The following is a 21,047-nucleotide window of genomic DNA, read 5'->3' on the forward strand; positions in this document are numbered from 1 at the left end:
TGATTGATTCTTTTAAATATTTTCTATCTTTTTATTGAAGGTCTCACTGAGTTCTCCCATTCTTTTCTCTAGTGCAGTATCTTTAGAATTATTAAATTGTTTATCCGGCATATTGATTATCTCTGTTTCATTTAGTTCTTTTTCTGAGCTTTTTTTTTTTTCTTGTTCTTTCTGTTGAAATATATATCTCTTCCTCCCCATTTTGCTTGTCTTTCTGTGTTTGGTTCTATGGATTAGACAAAATGGCTTCTCCACCTAAAGTTGAAGGAGTGGTCGTGTGGATGATGTCCCTCCTCAGACTGTGTGCTTTGTGACTGCTGGCTGGCTGGAGCTGTGGCTGTGTGTACTAGTTACTCTTTTAAACTGTGACTTTTTACATGGAGAATTAAAAAATAAAAGAGAAAAAAACAGAACAAGAAAGAACAACCCCCCCCCAAAAAAAACCCAAAATAAAAAAAAAAAAACTTTTTAAAAGTAAAATAAAGTAAAAATGTAAACCCCCCACGAGATCACCACTTGTTTTTGTGCCCTCGCACTACAGGGTGGCTGGTGTGGGCTTGTCTGAGGTTGCAAGCTCACAGCTCACCATATGCTGGACCCGGCTCTGGTCTGGCCCTTTAAGGCGCAAGAGGCGAGAACAGTCCCGGGGTTCTTCGCCCCTTTTAAACTGCGGCTTCCCACCTCCGCGGTTCTCCAGCGCTGGCGCACGCGCGACTGGGGCTGGTGTAGGCTTGAGGGCCCTGTTCTTGCCGAGGTGGCAAGCTCCCTGTGAGGGTTAGAAAGTGCAGGTTAGAAGGGTTAGAAAGCCCCATGGCAGCCAGACCCGGCTCCAGTTGGGGCTTTTAAGGGGGAGGGGGAGAGAGCGTTGTAGCAATTCCTTGGCCCTTTGAAACCTTGGCCTTTTCCGGTGTCCCAGTACAACCTGGGCTGGTGTGGGCCTGCAATGCCTGGGCTTGCGGAGGTTTGCAAGCTTTTTGTGAGATCTGACCCATCAGTTACGATGTTGAGACCCCCTCCTTATTGCATCAGTTTGGGCTTTTAAAGCGACAGGGGAGAGAGTGTTCCTACAGCTCCCGAGCTCTTTTAACCCCACCACCTGCTTTTTCTGTGCCCTATTGTAGAGGTGGGCTGATGTGGGGTTATGGACTCTGGGCTTGCTACGGTTGCAAGCTCACCGAGAGGACCGGACCCACCCCTTGGGGGGTCCCCACCGTGCTCTGGTCTAGGCTTGTAAGGTAAGGGGGGACCATGAAGGGTGTACCTGGAGAGCTTTCCCATCACTCCCCTACTGCTTGGCCGAGTTCTAGCACTCTTTTCTGTGCTAGTTCCTCTTTTAAACCCCATTTTTTTCCTGTGCCCAGAAGGACCTGTTTCCGATCCCTCCCTTACTTTCCTTCCTTCCCCACTGCCCTTCCCAGTGTCAGGGGGTGGGGCTGAGGTGGGGCTTCCGGTAAGGTAAGTTACTTACCACGTCTCTGTGTCTCCTGCTGTTCTTTCCCTGGTTGCTGGCAGCTGTGCAGTCAGTGCTCGGTTTGCTTCCGGACCAGTCATTCTGTTAAGAGGTGTGATTCGGTGTGTTCCGTGGAGGGGAGTTCAGAGTCTTCCCAGCCACCATCTTGAACTGGAACCTAGAAGTAGATTCCTGCTTGCTAGATTTTTTTTTTTTTAATATTTATTTATTTTTGAGAGACAGAGCCCACATGTGAGTCGGCAAGGGGAGGGGATGGAGATAGAGGGAGACAGAGGACCTGAAGAAAGGTCAGGGCAGAGCCTAGTGCGGGACTTGAACTCAGGAACTCAGAGATCATGACCTGAAGTCAGTTGCTTAAGGGCCCAGGCACCCCCCTGCACTGAGAGATTTTAAAAGGTGCAAAGCAGCAAGCCGTCCAGTGACTCATCACAAGAAAATGAAAACCGCTGGGGGTGGTTATGGACAATATGGGGCAGCTGGTCTTAATTCCATTCCTGGCATAGACCTGAGCACCCACGTTCGTTTTGTGTGTTGTTACATGGGAGAACTCCTGCGCTCTCCAAACACTTGAAGCTGGAAAAAAAAAAAAATGAGATTCTCTCGTCAGATTGATTTTGTTAAATGTTTTAAAAATTTGGTAAGCTTATTTTTAACTTGACGATTTGGTTGGCTTTCGGAAAGTTAGGTATTTCTTTCAGGAAGAAGCCCTGCATTGGAATCGTTTTCTTTTTGAACAGTCCACTGTTTAATGGTGGAGCTTACAAAGGATCATAGATAATTTCTTTTTTCCCCTCAAAGAAATACATGCTCAAAAGTGAGGGTTTTAAAGGCAAATGAAGGCAAACTGAGGAACCTTTTCAGTACACGTATTGCCATGTCATTGTGCCATCTTCTGGAGCAGAGGCTACAGGGAGACTGGTGTCGCTGCAACTCGCATGTCCCAGCAAGCTGCTGCTTACGACCCCTTTGCTTCACCTCCCAGAGCTGCGTGCATGCACTCAGGGCCTCTCTTGTGCCCAAAGAACTCTGTTGCAGCCAAGCTGTAGGAATTGTCCAGTCATCAGAGGGAAGACGTCTCCGTTTCTACCTAAATGCTACGTGAGTGATCCCCACTGTATGATGAACTGGTTAGACCTTTTAATTACTACGAGTTAGAAACCATAATGGTGCCGAAATGGAACGGAAATTGTGCCTCCGTATTGGGGCCGCAGAAACAGATGAGAGAGGAATATTTGAAAGGGAATGTTGTGAATTAGGAAAGATCAGAGATCAAAATTTAAATACAGCATTTATATTCCGTTCTGTTTTGAATATGGGATGTGGAGACACAAAGATAAGTGGTAATTTCTGTCGTCAGGATACAGTTTCTTCCTCATGGTATCGTGGAAGTGATGGGAATCTTGTGAGGAAGTAGTTGTGGCATTTTAGGATTTCTGCTAGCCAAACAGAAAGCTTGGAATGCTAACACAAGTACTCAACACTTAGAGAAGGCAGATTTCAATGAATTCAAGACAAGATGGTTATCATTCTATTACTGAAGGGGGAATTCAAAGGGATAGGTAAGCTTTCAAAATTATAGTCTGTCTTTGCAATTACACGTTATCCATGCTGAAGACCAAAAGTGAGGGCATCTAGAGCCAACATGGAAGCACTCTCTCTGAGAAACTCAGATTTAAAAAGGGCACGTGCCAAAAAGTGGAAAAACCTGTCACCAAAAATTATGTGAAAGAGAGGCAATGGCCAGTAACAGGGAACAGAAGGACCAAAGGCCAGAGTGTGCTGAGGCTTTTGAGAAAGAAAGAAAGAAAAAAAAAAGGGGGGCAGGATAACGGAGGACTTACAACTTCAGAGCGAGAACAAGAAGGAAGAGGCAGGCCGTGTTGCTTGCGGCCAATGGTGTGATGTTGATGGATAATGTGAAGAAAGCAGAACTTGTTTCCTGCTGTTTTTCCTGTCTTCTCTGTCAAGGAGAGCTGTCTTTGGACTAAACAGGGTAGAATGAATGTTGTTAAGAGTTGGAAGCCCAAGATGGGTGAAGAGATTCTGTGCGAGCCATGCGTTGTTTGTAAATGAGCCCAAGGTGCTGGCTCTGAATGAATTTCAGTGCGGGGCTCTGAGAAAATGTGCCGGTGAGTTTACCCACCCACGCAGGGAGAGCTTTGAGGGTGGAGGAAGGGAGAAAAGCAGGCTGGCTGAAGACAGGTAAATTCCACCACCTGGGAACTGTGGAATCCACACTTGGAAAGGACCTTAGGTACCCAGTTCATTCCCTATCTGATACATTATGACACATACGAGTAGGTGTTCTATGGATATTCAAGGGCGCATTTGAGAGGCCCAGCTTATCTGTCTAGTATTTGATCCCTTTCCTTAACAGCACAAAAAGCCCTTAATGTGCACATTGTTTCCCAGTTGTCAAATAATCCATTCCTTTCTCCCTTTCTTTACGTTCTCTTTCCATAAACATTTGTCGACTGTACATTATGTTGTATTGTCTAGGAAGATAAATAGGACATAGTTCTTGCCCTATAGTTCTTTAAAAATATATGAATTTACTTATTTGTTTATCCAACAAAGATTGACTGCCCCAATGTGTGCTGGGCACTCTTCCAGGTACTGGAAATAGGATTTTAAATAAAACCACAGCCCTGCCCTCATGAAGCTTATATTAGAGGACAGATAGAGGACTAGCAATAAACATAATATCTAAATTCTGTAGTCTACTTGGAGGTGTACATGCCGTAAGAGACGTGTCAACAGATGAGTCTGGTGACGGCTCTTGGGGGACAGCGGGTGCACAGAGGAAAGAGGAGTAAATTCTTCTGAGGTGCTTGAGGACCTGATCAGTGAACTGAATCTTGAAAGATGAATAGTTTTGAAAATAGCTGGTTGCTTTAGGGGAGGAGCGGAGCTGGCATTCCAGGAAGTAGGAGATATTTGATCAAAGAAGTGTGAATGGAAACAGTAGAATGTGTTAGATGTTAGAAGACGTCTGAGGAATCAGCATCATTTCATTTGATATCGACAAATAGAGGTAGAGATGTTTTTTTCTCCTTTTCCTCTTTCTCCTCCCTCTTTCATCCTCCTGCTCTCTCTTCTTCTTCTTGTAATGATTAATACTGTTGACTCCTTTGGAGTTTACCATCAGCTAAAATCCTGAATGTTTCCACTCACATTATGCCTGAGCCATATCACCCTAGTCTTTCTGTGTGGGAATACTTTGTATTCTCAATAATCTTTTATGAGTTTAGGTTGTGTGTATTTTACGTTCTGAAAAAGAGTTGAAGTAACTGAAGTAATTAGACCAGAGAAGAGAAAACTCCAGAAACGGATAAAAGTTGTCTCCTCACAGTTGAAGATCCATCATGGGGAAGAGAGCTCTATTTTCTCTTTTTGTGGCTGATCTTACTAATGGGTGGGACTTCAGGGATGTAGAGTTCAACTCCATGCCAAGAAAAGCCTCTGGAAGTTGATTTGAGAAAAGGCCAGCTGCATTTTTCAAAGCTGCATTTGGATCTCCAGGAATCTGTTGGAGAGATGGGGAAGTCTTGGGCAAAATACAGACTCCAGGGCCCCATCATGGACTTTGTGAGTAGGGGCAGGCATCTGTATTATAATAGGCTCCCAAAGAAATCCTATGCATACTGAGAATTTTAGGGAAAAGTGTTAATCATCTCTTCTTTGAGAGTCCTTTGCATCTTGGGAGCCTTTGTCCCTAGAAGGGGGAGTCAGAGAACATTCATTTTCTTTAAAGTGTGAGGAACCTGATGACTGTGGGTGTCGTCATAGGGTGATCATAGTATTTACCACTCAAACCAGAACACTTTTGAGAAGGAAGAAAGTGCTGAAAGTAACCATGTGTTTTTTGAAATATTTATTTAATGACTGATAGTTTCATTATGTTGATGAACCCATAAAAGTTATATTCAAGAATTGTTTAAAAATAGTTTTTCCCAAAACGTGTAATAACATAACTGCGCACAGTAAACTTTAATACGACTTTATATTGAAAAGTAAACATTAAAAAATATCAGAATCCTTATTCACCTCTTAAATCAGTTCCTTAAAACACATATATCTCTCATACCACGGTACTGTATTTGTTCTGAAGCAAGTGGGATTTTTTTTCTTATATGATCTTGTTATGTTGAACCAAAAGTTACCTGAATTTTTCTTCAAAATTACATTTTATGGCTAATAAATTTGAGATGAACCTTCAATTAACCTTTCTGTAGACCATATTGTGTTGGAGACTGTACTTTCTCTAGCATACTAATAGGATCGGAACACATTCTAAGTGGATGATATTCTCAATTCTAATGCAGTTTCAAGGGTATTCTTACTTCCATTCCTTTCCTCAAAAAGTATTTTTACAAGGCAAAGCTTGTCAAATTAGTTCTCTATTGTGCCATGTTTATATTTTGCAAAAACTTATTTCTCAGCTTTACCCTAGTCTGGTACAACGGAAAATAGGAAGGAACTCTATAAAAAAATTCTCTCTACAAACGGAGATATTCCAAAATGTAGTTCTAGAACTGCATATTTAAATCTTACACATCATTTGAGCTGCCGTTATTTAATTTGTTCAGTTCTTCCCTTGCCCTTGTGGGTACAAATTTTAGCGTCTTGCTGTTTTTAAACCTCCTTACCAATAATCCCAATTTGCTGAAATTCTAGAAAACTGAAGTTTGATCATCTGCTCACTGAAAATGTTGATAACAACTTCTCCAAAACGGATTTAGAAGGATATGGCCCAAATCTAGAAGGCTTATTTATAAAGAGTTCAACACCATCATAGGACACTTAGATTGATTTACAAATTATTTTCTCAAAGGCTCATATTTTTCTAAAATCCTACTTATGGCAGCCAGCAAAAAGAGAAACACGCATTGCTTGGTATTCAAAATCAGACTTTTCACAAAAAGTGTGTGGTTCAGTTATTCCAAGTACTATATACGTTATGCTATTTATAAACTCCTCAGCCATTGCTTATTTTGACAACTTGAGTACCATGTTGCACCACACTTAATTCCAAGCACATTTCTACTCCATCAGTGTTTTTCGCAAAAATGGCGTTTTACCATGGTACTGTGCTCCATCAAAATTTGTACTTATATCAGTATGCAAGGATAACTTTTATCTGTCGTTTGAACTCTCTAGGAACTGAATTTACAGCAGCAGTGACTCATTTAACGGAGTTTATCATGGCATCGCACCCTGGTAATGTCAGGTGTTTACTTTCAACAGAATGAAATCCCAAATGCTTTGCTGGTACCATGAATTAAAAAAAAAAAGAATTGGGGTGCCTGGGTCGGTTGAGCAAGTGACTTCGGCTCAGGTCATGATCTCACGGTTTGTGAGTTCGAGCCCCCGCGTCGGGCTCTGTGCTGACAGCTCAGAGCCTGGAGCCTGCTTCGGATTCTGTGTCTCCCTCTCTCTGCCCCTCCCCCACTCATGCTCTGTCTGTCTCTATGTCAGAAATAAATAAACTTTAAGAAAAAAGGAATCATTATGGAAAATGACTGTTTTCCAGTTTGTAGCTTCTGATTACATTTCTGTAAAAGTGACGTCATTTAATTAACTTGAAGCGCTCTTCCGCCAGGGGAGCCAGCACATGAACAGCTGTCTTCGCTTTTTCTATGTGCCCAAGAACAATAGAATGAAATTGATACAGTAAGTTGATTAATAAATAGAATACAGAGACATTAATAAATTAATAATAAGTAATTACTAGAATAAAACTGTAGAGCAACGTTTAATTGGTCTAGATGAAAGTCTTGCTTTCCTCATATTTCCCACAGCTGCACGTGTCAGGTCATTGTGTTCCGGCACAGTCTTTGGGAGCTGACGCCGACACTTGAGCAGATGTGCGTCTTCTGGTTATTGTGGGATCAGCGATAGCATGTGACTCCTCTAGTAGAGGGTAAGTGTCGATCAACCTTTTGGAATTTGTAGGTTTGTCACGGACTTTCTCATGAATGGAGTATTTGGTTTTCCATCAAACAGTCCTTCTCCTCTTTTTAACCCGTTAATGCCCAAACGTTCGTTGCCAGTTTTTAAAGTGCCACCGCGTAACCACACAATTTAATAGTTGTAGATTCATCCTGCATGCCGTTAATGTTAAACCCACTGTAGGAAGAGTATTTGGATTTGTTTCCATATGCTATGTGATGGGACTGCTCAGTGCCCATTACCCATGTTTCATATACATCTAGACTAAGATTTCCCTGGTTTTCCACTGCACCCAATGGTGACCTGCTGACTTTGGGTATCTCTCACGTTAAGACGGCAGAGGCAGCTGCACCAAATCTCCTCTCATCATTATCCCAGATGGATGAGAGCTCTTCCCAGCTGCTGGTGTTCTGTCACTTTCTTTGGTAAGTGAGCACCCCACAAGCCGTCCTGGAAGGGGAGGTGTTACATTGGGTTGTGGGTTGAATTATTCAGAAGAAGATGCCGAGAGGAAGTTTGGGGTCTATTTTGGGGATCAAGAGGAAAGGGGAAGAGCGGGATTGGGTAGAGGAAGATGTCCAGATGTCATACAGGCTTGACAAAGCCTAGGCTAAACTAGCTGGGAACTCTGGAGTAAGGGTAACCCCTCGGAGGTGTTCGCGTTCGGCCAAAGAGCTGGACTTACACCCGCTTCTTACTTGGTCACCAGGTGTGGGCTGTCCTGGAAGGTGTGTGAACTTCAATGGGGCCACTCTCTGAAGCTGAGGCTGACCCTGAAGAGGCTGACAGAGGCCGTCTGTTCACTGTGCTGCCCACACAGCAAGTTCCACCTTGAAGAAGCATCTCGACATCAGATAGTCTGCCATACATCGTGTCTAGACAAGATTGGAAAAAATGAGATCGGTTACCTCCAGGCATCCTCTGATCTCACCAGAGTAAGAACTCCGTTCACTACATAAGTGTCTCGTGTGCTACCAGACGTGTAGAAAGCCGAAAGCACCAAGTGGCACCGGTCATTGCCGTGAGCTGCTTGGAAAGTCAACTCTGAGATGGAGATGAGCATCCAGGAGTTTGTTGGGGCATGTTCTTTGGACCACCCACTCTGGGAGGGGAGCGAGGGAGGTGGCCTGGGCAGAAGGAGAAGCTGGCCTGTGAGGGGGTCCTCAACACAAGCCAACCCAAGCTCCTGTGAGGAGCCTCGAAGCCGGGCCAGGCTTTTCTACCTCTCCGTAAACAAGTCATTGAACCTGGGCACCCTGGGAAGAGGACGTGGCCGTGCTGAGATGCCACTTTTCGTCTGAAGCAAGTCTGAGGAGGGCTGATGGCTGGGGCTTTCTCCAGAAGCCCTCTTGGAAGCTTCAGGAATAATCCTGATGGGTCTCTGAGGGGTACCTCACAGCATCCCCACTGGAAGCGGACTGAGCCTGTCCCGGCTAACTTAGGCCACTGGTACCGTTGCCGCTGCTGCTGCCACCCCTGCTGTTACTTAAAGAATCCTGAACAAATGCTGAAAAGAGGTCACGCCTGAGACAGCAGCTATACACGCGGCTGTCCCTGAGCAAATCAGGAGGCAGCCACCCTGTCTGTAGCAGAGTTCAAGGCATGATTTCCAGGAGAAAGGATGACTTCCGTTTACCAGCCTTGAAAGGTAAGGTGCCGGTTCAGAAATCTTGAATTTGCGCTTGTGTTTCACTTAAATGCAAAAGGATTTAAGTCGATTATTTCATGTTTGTCTAGAGCGTGACGGTGCTTTCTTTATTTTGCAGTATTTGCTTCCATTTTCAGCAGCCCCCTTTCTGATCCTCGTGTCTACTGCCCTGTCCTGATCACTCAGTAGAACCCGCCACTGGCCAGGGCTGCGTGGCTGCAGGTTCCAGCATGCCCAGTGCCTGCACTGTTGGCCCCCGCTCTGCCCGTGGCCTTGCTCTCCCTTAGGCTGTGAGCAGAGCATTTTTTCACAGCTGCCACAAGATGTAGACACTCATCCCCACCGATCCTTTCAAAGAGCCCAGGGACCCCAGGCCGCTCCAAATGAGATGCTTCTGCCAAAAGAACGCAGTGAGAGTGGCTCTGGCTACCAGAGGGAGGCTGGAGCATTTCCTTTCGTGATGAGCGCAAAGCAGGGTCGAGAGGAGGTTGAAATACCTATTGTTAGCTCTCAGTCATTGTCATGGCTGCCACACAGTGTTGTGGAATCGTGAGGGAGGAGGACAGAGCAGAAGGAGTTTGGGACTCAGATGTCAGCAGGCGTGGGTCCCAGCCCCTCTCAGCCCCTGATATTCTGGTTCTCCCTGGACGGATAAGGTCTTATTCACCCTACACGCGTTGCCTAGGAAAGTGTCAGGTTCACGGTGGGCGCTCTTAAGCGTGTGCCTTTGTTTTCAGGGTTTTCCACCCCCGGACACAGCTCGTGTAAAGAAAGAGTAGGTGCGGGAAAAAAAGCTAAGGAGTTCTGGATTTCCATTCATGATGCACATTCTCTACCCCCACCCAAAGCACAATACCTTCCCTTGACATTGCATCTTGCAGCCCGCTGAAAAGATGTCTCCCAACCTCATACATCTGCCCGAGGGAAATGCTTATTTGGAATTGCTGGACATACATGTGTTCCCCCTCAGAGCACACTTTATGTCCGGGAGAATAGAGTTCTGTGATTATTCAGACCGAAATACTGCTTCCCCATTCTCTCTTCTTGTTATCCTACTAGATACATGCCTACTAGATACATGCCCAGCCTTTCTTTCTGTTCTACATGTATTTGTGCTGCATTTTGTGTAATTTCTTCAAATATATTTGGAGTTTACTAATTTTCTCTCGAGCTGGTTCTCATCTACTATAACCTATTCATTGAGTTTTTAAAAATAAATTTTTTTTAATGTTTATTTATTTTTGACACAGAGAGAGACAGAGCATGAACAGGGGAGGGTCAGAGAGAGAGGGAGACACAGAATCAGAAGCAGGCTCCAGGCTCTGAGCTGTCAGCACAGAGCCTGACATGTGGCTCGAACTCACGGACCGCGAGATCATGACCTGAGCCGAAGTCGGACGCTTAACCGACTGAGTCACCCAGGCGCCCCTTCATTGAGTTTTTAAATTATAATAATTATAATAAACACTTTTCTGAAATACAACAGCTTATTAAAATAGACTTGTCCCTAATACCTTTTATTGTGGTTAAAAAAACACATGCCATGAATTCTATACTCTTAGCAAATTTTTAAGTGCATAGCACTATGTTGTCAGCTGTATGCACAGTGTTGTACAGAAAATGTCCAAGAACTTTTTCGTCTTGCGTGATTGAGACTCTATAGCCATTGAACAGCAGTTCCTCATTTCTCCCTCTTCCAATCACTGGCAGCCATCATTCTACTCTGCTTGCATGAGTTTGACTACTTTTGATACTTCCGATAAGTGGAATCATGTGGTATTTGTCCTTCTTTGCCAGGCTTATCTCACATTATGAGATAATTACGTCCTCAAAGTTGATCCATGCTGTAGCATATGACAGGATTTCTTTCTTTTTAAAAGCTGAATAATACTCCATTGTTTGTATGTGCCACATTTTCTTTATCCATTCATCTGTTTATGGACACCAAGGTTGTTTCCATTTCTGGTGAGTAATGCTTTATGAGCATGGAAGTGCATGTATCTCTTTGAGATCCTGACTTCAATTCTTTTGGATAAATATCCTGAACTAGGATTGCTGGGTCATACAGTAGTTCTATTTTTAATATTTTGCGGACCCTCCATACTGTTTTCCGTAGCAGCTGCAGTATTTTATATTCCCTCTAACAGCACGTAGGGGTTCCAGTTTCTTCACATCCTCACCAGTGCTTGTTATTTTTTGTTGTTTTGTTTTTTGAGAATTGCCATCTTAATAGGCGTGAGGTGCTCTCTCATTGCGGTTTTGACTTGTGCTTCCCTGATGAATCGTGATGTTGAGAATCTTTTCATATATATGTTGACCCTCGAAAAAAGCCTATTCAGATACTTTGCCCATTTTTATAATTGGGTTATCGTCTTTTTTGCTAGAGTTGTAGGAGTTCCTTATGTATTTTGGATATTAACCCCTTATCGTATATATGGTTTGTAAATATTTTCTTCCATTCCATGGGTTGCCTTTTTACTCTGTTGGCGGTTTCCTTGGCTTGTTTGTGTAGTTTCACTTGTCTGTTTTTCCCTTTGTTGCCTTATCTAAGAAATCATTGCGGATCCCGTGTTACAAAGCTTTCCTCTATGTTTTCACCCAGGAGTTTTATAGTTTCAGGTCTTACAGTTAAGTCTAATCCATTTTGAGTTGATTTTTGTGTATGGTGTGGGGTAAGAATCCAACTTTGCTCTTTTGTATATGGATATCCAGTTTTCCCAGCACCATTGGTTGAAGAGACTCTCCTTCCCCATCATATAGTAGTGACACCCTGTCAAAGATCATTTGGCCATATATGTGTGGGTTTATTTCTGGGCTCTTCTGCCCCCTTGGTCTCTATGTCTGTCTGGATGCCAGTACCACTCTGTTTCGATTTCCATAGCTTTGTAATATGTTTTGAAGTCAGAAAGTATGAGGCCTCTAGCTCTGTTTTGTAGATTGTTCTGGAATAACTATTTTTTTTAAGGTTTAAAGATAATATGTGTTTTTGTCTTTAACTTGTCTCCTTTTTTCCTAGTTCTTGGCTCTTCCGTTTTAGTTTTAGTTCTTATTGTATAATCTTTTTCACATTGTCTTGTCAACTACCCTAGAACATGTGGTGTTAAATCCAATGGTCGTGTCTGCTATTCTCTTTCCAGTGATTTCATTTCTTGTGTGTTTTGTAATTTTTTGTTGCAAATTCCTTTTAAACTGGGGTTGTTTTTCCCATGTAAGGGACATACTCCCTTGTGGCTCAATTTTGCATTTACTTTTCTTGGACTTCAGGGGGTCCCTTGTACTAGAGTAGGTTTTGTAACATTCTCTTGGTTTGCATTTATTATATTCTTTGGGCATTATAATTTCTGATACGATGTCTGGTGTGGGGTTTCAATTTCATGGAAGATTTTATTTGTTTTCTACTTAGATTCCCAGCAATTTGTAAGGTTTTTTCTTTCCCTTTCCTGAGCTGATGGGTAGGGTTTTTCTAAGCCTCTTTCTGAAGAGAAGGAAGTCCTTTCCAGAACTTTACTCTGTGCAGGATTCTTATTTTTTCAGCTTCCTGCCTCACACTGCCCCCGGGGCATTATCTCCTTTTCTCAGTGCAAAGTAAAGCCTCTGCCTTTAGCTTCCTGGTGGACTGTGGAGACCCGTGCTCCTGTGGGCTCTTCTTTCATCAGTTGTCAGAATTACCAGTCTGGTTTCGGGTTCTTTTTCCTGGGTTTCCCTCTTCTCCTTGCTCTCTCCTTTCCTGTTCTCCCCACTTCCCTTCTTCATCTGAGTTGATAATGTATTCTATACAATTGCTCAATGCTTTTACATAGCACTGCTGTGTTTTCAACAGGATCAGTAGTATCTGTTTGTGGTGGTAATGGCGATGGAAAGATGCAAATGACTTCAGTTTATGTTGCCCAAGGATCTTGGGTGATGTTTTGCAAATGAAATAAATCTTGTCTCTCTCCAGATTAAAGTCTGCTGATGACTTGCTATTGCATTTAGATAAATAAACTCCAAACTCCCGATTTTGGCTGAAAATATCCCATAGGAGTCGATTCCTATTTTTCTTTGCAACCAGAGCTCATGGTACATTCCTGCCCCCGCCCCCAAGCCCCGACTCCCCTTAGTCAAAGCAGCCTTCCTTCTTGCCTTAGTGTCATTGTTCCTTCTACCTGGAATGGCTGGTCCCTGGGTCTTTGCATGGACATCTCCATCTCGACATCCAGATGGAAGAATTGCCACCTTCCTAAAAAGGTTTTCCTTGTTGCCTGTCAAAAGTAGGCTCTCACTCCCTCCTCTCATTTCCACTTATTTCATAGTCTTAATGACACTTATCACTTTGTTAATCCATATTAGTTTATGTTTTTTGCTTAGTTACTGTTTATTTTGGAGGCTGGCTGTCAGGGATTGCTGATGGAGGAGGAAAGAAATAATCGAGGATGAATCCTGGATCTGGGGCTTGAGCAAGTGAGCAGACTTCTGTAAGAGAAATAGTGTGAAATGGAAATCAAGAGTTCTCTTTTCATGTTTGTGATTCCTTATATTTGTGATTCCTAGTCTTCATCCCTAATGGACAAATCAAGTGGGAAGTTAGATATAAAAGTCTGGAACTCAAGCAGAAGTCAGAGATGAAGATAAGCATTTGGGCATCATCAGGATATAGATAATATTTAAAGCCATATGGCTAAATGGTAGTACCCAGGGTAAGAGTGAAGTGTCCTCAGAAAAGAGAAGGTGGTCCGGTCAAAGCTTCAAGGTTATACCATTGAACCAATAAATGCAAACGAGGGAGGGTCTTTTGATAAAGAAAGTAAACAGCATGGTCAAAACTTTGTCTAATTAGCTTAACTCAGAAGTTTGATGCATGGAACCACCAATGATGGCCACTATAGATTTTCAGAGGAGGAGAAATAAACTTCATGGAGTCCCCGTCCAATGTGACTTAACCTCCTCAAACAAATGTACATAAGGATTTCATGAATATGTTCTTTCACCCTTTTTCATAAGGATTGGTGTCGGCGGGGGTGGGGGGGGGCGGAATCTGACAGAGATGACACGTGGATATTGTCCAAAACAAAGTTGTGTTAGAAATCTCTGGGCAGCTTCATCTTCGCAGTATCCCCAAAGGCTACTGAGAATGGACCAGAAGAGCATTTTCTTCCCTCATTTTGGGGAGACTAAGTTACGCATTTGAGCAACTTATTTGTACTTTAGAGGAACAGGACGCTGTTGCTGAATTCCTTCAGACAATTTGGTCCAAGGTGGGAATAATGCTCTGATGTTTTGAGATGTGTGATAAGGTTGAAGAATTGTCAACCATAGTCCTGGTAATAGAATGAACAGTCTCTCTATCTGTTCCGACTTCCTTGAGCTACAGATCACCGTCTCGCTTTTAAATCTAAGTTCCTTACTGCTCTCATTGTCTTCTGGACTTATTTAGGCTATAAAAGGTTTGCCTAGAGATATGGATGGTTTATGCAGATGGTGTGGTTACCGCTGTGCAATATATCCATGCCTTTGCTTTACGATTTCAGTCAAAACAAAATTAAAGGCTCATAATCACCCTTGTTCAGGAAGCACTGAGGAATATTTTAAAGTTCACATTTTCATTGATCTTTCATCAAGAATAGGAATAAAGTTCCAAATGAGATGCATTTTCTATAATGCATGTGGCGCCCTGTCCTGAAATAGCTATTGTTTTTGTCATTGTGATTTGCTGGCCAGACAGTTGGATATTAAACAATAAAAAATAAGTTTTTGTACGTGACATTTCGCTTTTGGGTAACTAGCAACCTCAACTCCCAGGCATTAAGATTAGTATATTCATCTCCACAGGTGTCCAGAAATGAAATGAAAGGTCACCTAAAGCAGTAGACACACTTCATTGCTATTACACCCCAAACTTCCTCCAGTAAAATATTTTATTAAAATTAAATGAAAAACCAAAACCTGCACAGTGGTTGTTCAGACAGCTTTAATGGGCTTCAGGAGGGAGTGCACTCCCAACCATTCTGTGGTGGATATTTTATTATGTGCAAGAATATTATACTGTTCTTTCCTCATCTTTTTGGCTGTGTGTTGAATCAATTAAATTGCAGCTTATAAATTTCGGCTTAAAATCTCTGAGAAAATAGCTTTTGTTTCTATTTATAGATGCAGTATGTACTTCCTGAAGATGGTTTCTCTCGTGCTGAATCATTCTCTCCTTTCTCCTCATTTGGTTGTTCATTTAGCAAATATTCACTTATGTGCTGAGTTACTGTGTGTGTTCTGAAGGTGACAGTTGTGAGCAAGGTAATCAAAGTCCCTAGGCCCTTAGGGAGTTTATAATTTAGCCAAGTAGACAGGTGTAACACCAAAAACAACGGTAACAGCTATAACTTGTTCTGCTTATTAAATGTTTACTATTTGCCAGATCCTGTTCTAGGTGAGTTCATGTATTACCTCATTTAGTTATGACAATACAATGTGGGAAGACCTATGAGCTAGGTTCCATTATTATGCCCATTGTATGGAAGAGGAAGCAGAGACACAGGGAAATGTTAAGTAACTTGCCCAAGGCCACACAGCTCAAAGTGGCACTGACAATACAAGGTGACCAGTGTTGTGATGGGGGTACGTTCAGAATATTGTGAAAGCCTGGATTAGAGGCTCCTGACCTGATGTCTTAGACTTCTTCTTGGGCTGCCATAACTAAAGTACCATAGACTAGGTGGCTTAAACAACAGACCTCTATTTTCTCATAGTTCTGGAGTCTGGCAAGTCCAAGATCAAAGTTAGTCTGGGTTCCATTTCCAGCGAGGGCTTTCTTTCTGGCTTGCAGACGGCTGCTTTCTCATTGTGTCCTCACACAGCAGAGAGGAAAGAGGTCAGCTCCCTGGCGTCTCATAAAGACACTGGTCCTATAATGAGGGCCCCCTCCTCATGACCTCATCTAAACCCAGTTACCTCCCAAAGGCTCTATCTCCAAATACAATCACATTGAAGTTTAAGGCTTCAACAGTAGAATTTTGAGGGTGGACATAATTTAGTCGACAGCAGCTGGTTTTAGAAGTTTTTCAGGTCAAGGATTATAGATTCCTTTCCAGATCAGAAATAATATTTAATAGCTATTAATGAGACAACTTCATATATATATCTGCTAGATCCCAGTGGCATCATAATGGGTTACTATATGACCTTTAGCTTTTTAACGCCATTAAGCCTTGGTTTTCCCATCTGAAAGTTGGGAGGAGAGTTATGTTGCTGTCACACTTATGTATATACAGCACTTATGTATATATGGTGTGCATTTCTATATGGCGTTGTTTATGTGAACGGTGAGGTGTGCACGTATGTGTGTGGCTGGGGCCAAGCGATCTTTTTTTTTTTTTTTTTTTGGCACTTTCAAATGTACAGCACTTTAAAAAAAAAAGTAGGTGTATATTATCTCATGAGATCATCACAGGTGAGCTGTTACTTTTATTCTCATTTTTCCATGTGTAGAAAGTGAGGCCAAGAGGTCCAGTTTCTTTTCCAAGGTCATGCAGTGTGTATGAACCAAGGTAAGGTGTCAACAATAGACCTCCGATGCCTGGGTCAGTGCTACCCCTCTGCCTCACGGCTTCCTGGTGCTGATGCACGTTCTGACTGCCACTTGCTTTGAAAAAGATGTTCGTTCTCTCCTGTCTGCTCAGCGGACATTTCCTTTTGGTTCCTTGCCATCCATGACTGTGTCACAGTGGTGAGTGTTTCAGTGGATTTTTGAAGCATTGATTTCCAGCCAGCCCCCATCCCAAACACCTGACCGCACACCCACTTCTGTTTGCTTCACTTCAGTTCACTGCGAGCTGCTACGGGAGCTCCTCGTTTGTTCTCGCCCAGTTTACATGGCAGCTTTCAGAGTTTTATGGTGGCCATGAGGCCCCATTGCGAGGACAACAGCTTCAGAAACGTGAGCAGGTCGTGCTGTTTCATTTATATCATTTCATATAAATCTATGCATTGGATCATAGCATCATGCCTTTTTTTAAGCGAAATATTTTTCTTTATCTGCCCTTTCCTACTCTTTCCCAACCCATATCAGCCTCTACACCCAGCTAGTCCATGTTTATAATCTAGCTTGGGGGCGCCTGGGTGGCGCAGTCGGTTAGGCGTCCGACTTCAGCCAGGTGACGATCTCGCGGTCCGGGAGTTCGGGCCCCGCGTCAGGCTCTGGGCTGATGGCTCAGAGCCTGGAGCCTGTTTCCGATTCTATGTCTCCCTCTCTCTCTCTGCCCCTCCCCCGTTCATGCTCTGTCTCTCTCTGTCCCAAAAATGAATAAACGTTGAAAAAAAAAAATTTATAATCTAGCTTGTGCTCAAATAATTCTCAGTGCTCGTCTTATGAAGTCACATGTAAACGTACATCTATGTGTGTTTATATATACACACATATGTTTATATACATGTATGTGTTTACATATGTGTTTGTTTATATATGTTTGTATTTATATAACATATATATGTGTATATATATATTACAGAACAGGTCATCGTTTTGTAAATAACCCCAAAATGGGTTCTTTATTATGATTGTTATGTGTACTTTACTTCATCTCGCTCTTTTCACTCAACAAGAAGGCATGAAAATTGCTCCAGGTCAACTGTCAGAGTTCTAATCTGTTCTTTTATTCTTTATTTTAAAGATGGATTCTTTATTGTAAAGAATAAAAGATGGAGAAAATAACATGATGAATCCCCACTGCCCATCACCTGGCTTCAACAATTATTGGTGCTTTATTTTATTTCATATATTCCACCTAACTTTAAAATATTTTCATCTTTTGCTGGAATATTTTTAAGCAAACCTAGGCTTTGTGTTATTTTTATCAGATAAATACTTTAATATGAATCACTAATGGAGGTGTTTAAAAAAACATAACCATAATAACCATTATCACTTAAAGCCAAATTTATAATAGTTCTTTATGGTTAAATCCCCCTGATTTCCTCAAAAATGTCTTTTTGTTTTTTTATGGTCAGTTTGTTTGAGGATTCAGAGCCAGACATTGTGTTTTCATGATATGGCTTATAAATCTCTTTTAAATTTACAACTTTCCCTTCCTCTCTCCCTTTAATGCCTCTATTATTGAGGAAACCAGGTTAATTCCCTTGTAGAATTTCCCATCTTCTAGATTTGGCTTCCTGTATCCTTATAATGTGATTTAACACCTTTTTCTACCCTGTGTTTCCTTTAGGTGCTTGAATATAAAGCATTGACTAGATTCACGTTCCATTTTTTTTAAAAAAAATTTTTTTTTCAACTTTTATTTATTTTTGGGACAGAGAGAGAGAGAGAGAGAGAGAGAGAGAGAGAGAGAGCGCGCACGCGAGCATGAACGGGGGAGGGGCAGAGAGAGAGGGAGACACAGAATCGGAAGCAGGCTCCAGGCTCTGAGCCATCAGCCCAGAGCCTGACGCGGGGCTCGAACTCACAGACCACGAGATCGTGACCTGGCTGAAGTCGGACGCTTAACCGACTGCGCCACCCAGGCGCCCCTATTCATGTTCCATTTTTTTGGCAAGAACACTGAATAGCAGGTGTTGCATACTGCCTGTTGCATCACATTAGGAAAAACAGAAAGTGGGTGGGCCTAGTTTAAGTGAGGCTGAAGTTGATCAGCTGTTTCAGGTGTGGTCAGCTTTATTTCTCCCATACAAACTTCCCGAGAACCCAATTTTGTGAGGACTAAAGGAAAATGACACTTCTTCAGGTGGATAGACATTTTCTCCTCTGCTTTCTGGAGCTGATTTTTAACCAGTTGCGAGGCTGATACCCTTCCCTCCTTGCCTCTCGTGGTTGGAGAAGAGGCCGATCATCAGACAGTGGGCAATGGAGGAAACAAAATTTATTGAGAGCTCTCGGCTCTGTGACTAGCAATAACCATTCCTGGCTGGTTACAAAGTTCCCCAGATACACTGTGCTATATAACCCTGATTTTCTAGTTCATTGTAAATTCACAACACTACCCTAACTCTGCCAACTGGCCCTCTTTTCAGTATCTACATAAAAAAGAAAGCTCCTGGTAACACTCTTAATGCTTTTGATAATACTTATTGACTTTACAGAAAAACTTTTATTATAGCATAATATACATTACAGAAAAGTACATGTAAGTGTACAGCTTGATGAATTTCTACACACCGAACACACTCATATAACCAGCATTTGGATCAATAAATAGTACATCATAAGCACCCCAGAAGCCTCTTTATGCTCCTTGGAGTATCTCCCCTTTTACCTGCAAGGATAACTATTATCCTGCTCCCTAAAAGCATAGATTAATTTTGCCTGGCTTTGCACTTACATAAATGGAATTGTAGAGTATATATACTTTTGCATCTGGCTTATTTCTGTCAACATTTGTGGCATTCAGCCGTTTGAATATATGCAATTGTAGATTGTTCATTCTCATTGTCATATGGGATTCTGTTGTGTGTTTCTACCTACCAGAGAGATTTTTGGTCATGGTGTATGCGGTATGTTCTTTATTAGATAACGCCAAGTAGTTGTCCAAAGCAGTTGTACCAAATCACACACCCACCGGCAGATGGGCCACATTTGATATTTTCTATCTTTTTTCATTTGTAAGGACATAATTTTCAGTTGGAAGAAGATTCCCAGAGTAGAAAAGACTTTCTAATACCAGCCTCCAGGTTCTGTTTGAGTGTAGCGATACAAATGGGGCAGGTTAGACTGGGCCTCTAACAACATCCTCCTTTATTTCACTGATGATAGAGGATGAATGGGTCAGATGGATACACATAGCCTTGCTTATCAGCAAGGAGAAGAAGCTTATGGGCTTAGTGATTTAAGAGCAGCCAACTTTATTATCATATAAGTTTTATGACAAAAATAAAGACAGTAAAAAAAAATTCAACATTATGGAACTATAACACAGTAATATTTTTTGAGTTCCCTCATCCACAAACATATATGAATTTTATATGGTTACAGTCATAATCTAGATATAATTTTATATTATGCTTTTTTGAAAAGATACTATATTTGAATCACATTCTCCTGTTGTTTCAATGTTTATTCATTATATGTTTAGACCATTTCTGAAGTTTTGCTATTCTCTACAGGTCTGAAGAACATACCTTTATGAGCTTACCTCTTCTTTTTTTTAATCAATTATTTTTTTAACTTTATTTATTTTGAGAGAGAGAGAGAGAGAATATCTTAAGCAGGCTCTGTGCTGTCAGTGTGGAACCTAATACAGGGCTGGAACTCAGAAACTATGAGATCATGACCTGAGCCAAAATCAAGAGTTGGATGCTTAACCTGCTAAGCCACTCAGGCACCCATAGGCTAAGTTCTTAAGAGTAGGATTACTAAGTAGAAAATTGTGTTTTTTTGACTCTTGATTTATCATGCATTTTTCTTTACAAGGCTTTCCACCGTCTATACCAGTGGAATCCAGCCTTCTTGGAAACCACAAAAGCTTAGTTTTATTTATAAGCAACAAAAACTTTGTTAGGTTCATAAATAAATAAAATATATAGCATATTGTAAAAAGGAAATTACTTGTATTTTGAAGATTTAAAACTCTTTTTCTTGGCATTATTTATGCCAAATGAATAAGCAACCCAACTTTCTACTATTAGGCCAATAGATAAACAAATGTGGTACATCCATATAATGGAATACTATTTAACAATTAAAAGGAAGGAATCACCGATACGTGTGGCAGGATGGATGAATCACAAATAATTATGCTGAGTGAGAGAAGCCATACAAAAAAAGAGTACATACTTCATGAGTCTGTTATATAGAACTCTATAAAATGCAAACTAATGATAGTGACAAAAAGCGGATCAGTGGTTGCCTGGGGACATGAGGTGGGGGTGCAGAAGGGCAAGAAGAAAAGGTTACAGAGGAGCACATGGGGACTTTTGAGGGTGATGGGTATGTATATTATCTTGATTGTGGTTATAGTTTCATGGGAATATACATATGTCAAAACTTATTAAATTTGT

At 41.8% G+C, this 21,047-nt stretch overlaps 1 long non-coding RNA gene across 4 annotated transcripts in view; it reads left to right on the forward strand.

Annotated features, from left to right (window-relative positions):
* Nucleotides 1–747: 747 nt before the first annotated feature.
* LOC109498166 overlaps nucleotides 748–21,047 on the forward strand; it is a 95,195-nt gene continuing 74,895 nt past the window's right edge. For 2 of the 4 annotated variants that reach the window (XR_006595044.1, XR_006595049.1), the window contains exons 1-4: nucleotides 6,901–7,144; nucleotides 7,273–7,394; nucleotides 7,687–7,848; nucleotides 8,133–9,071. This is a non-coding gene — a long non-coding RNA (uncharacterized LOC109498166). Of the gene's footprint in view, nucleotides 1,236–6,900; nucleotides 7,145–7,272; nucleotides 7,395–7,686; nucleotides 7,849–8,132; nucleotides 9,072–10,321; nucleotides 10,374–21,047 lie in introns of those variants that run through there. The other 2 variants (XR_006595050.1, XR_006595047.1) reach the window with 2 other exon arrangements.

Source organism: Felis catus, chromosome A1 (genome assembly GCF_018350175.1).
Source record: "Felis catus isolate Fca126 chromosome A1, F.catus_Fca126_mat1.0, whole genome shotgun sequence".
NCBI lineage: Eukaryota > Metazoa > Chordata > Mammalia > Carnivora > Felidae > Felis > Felis catus.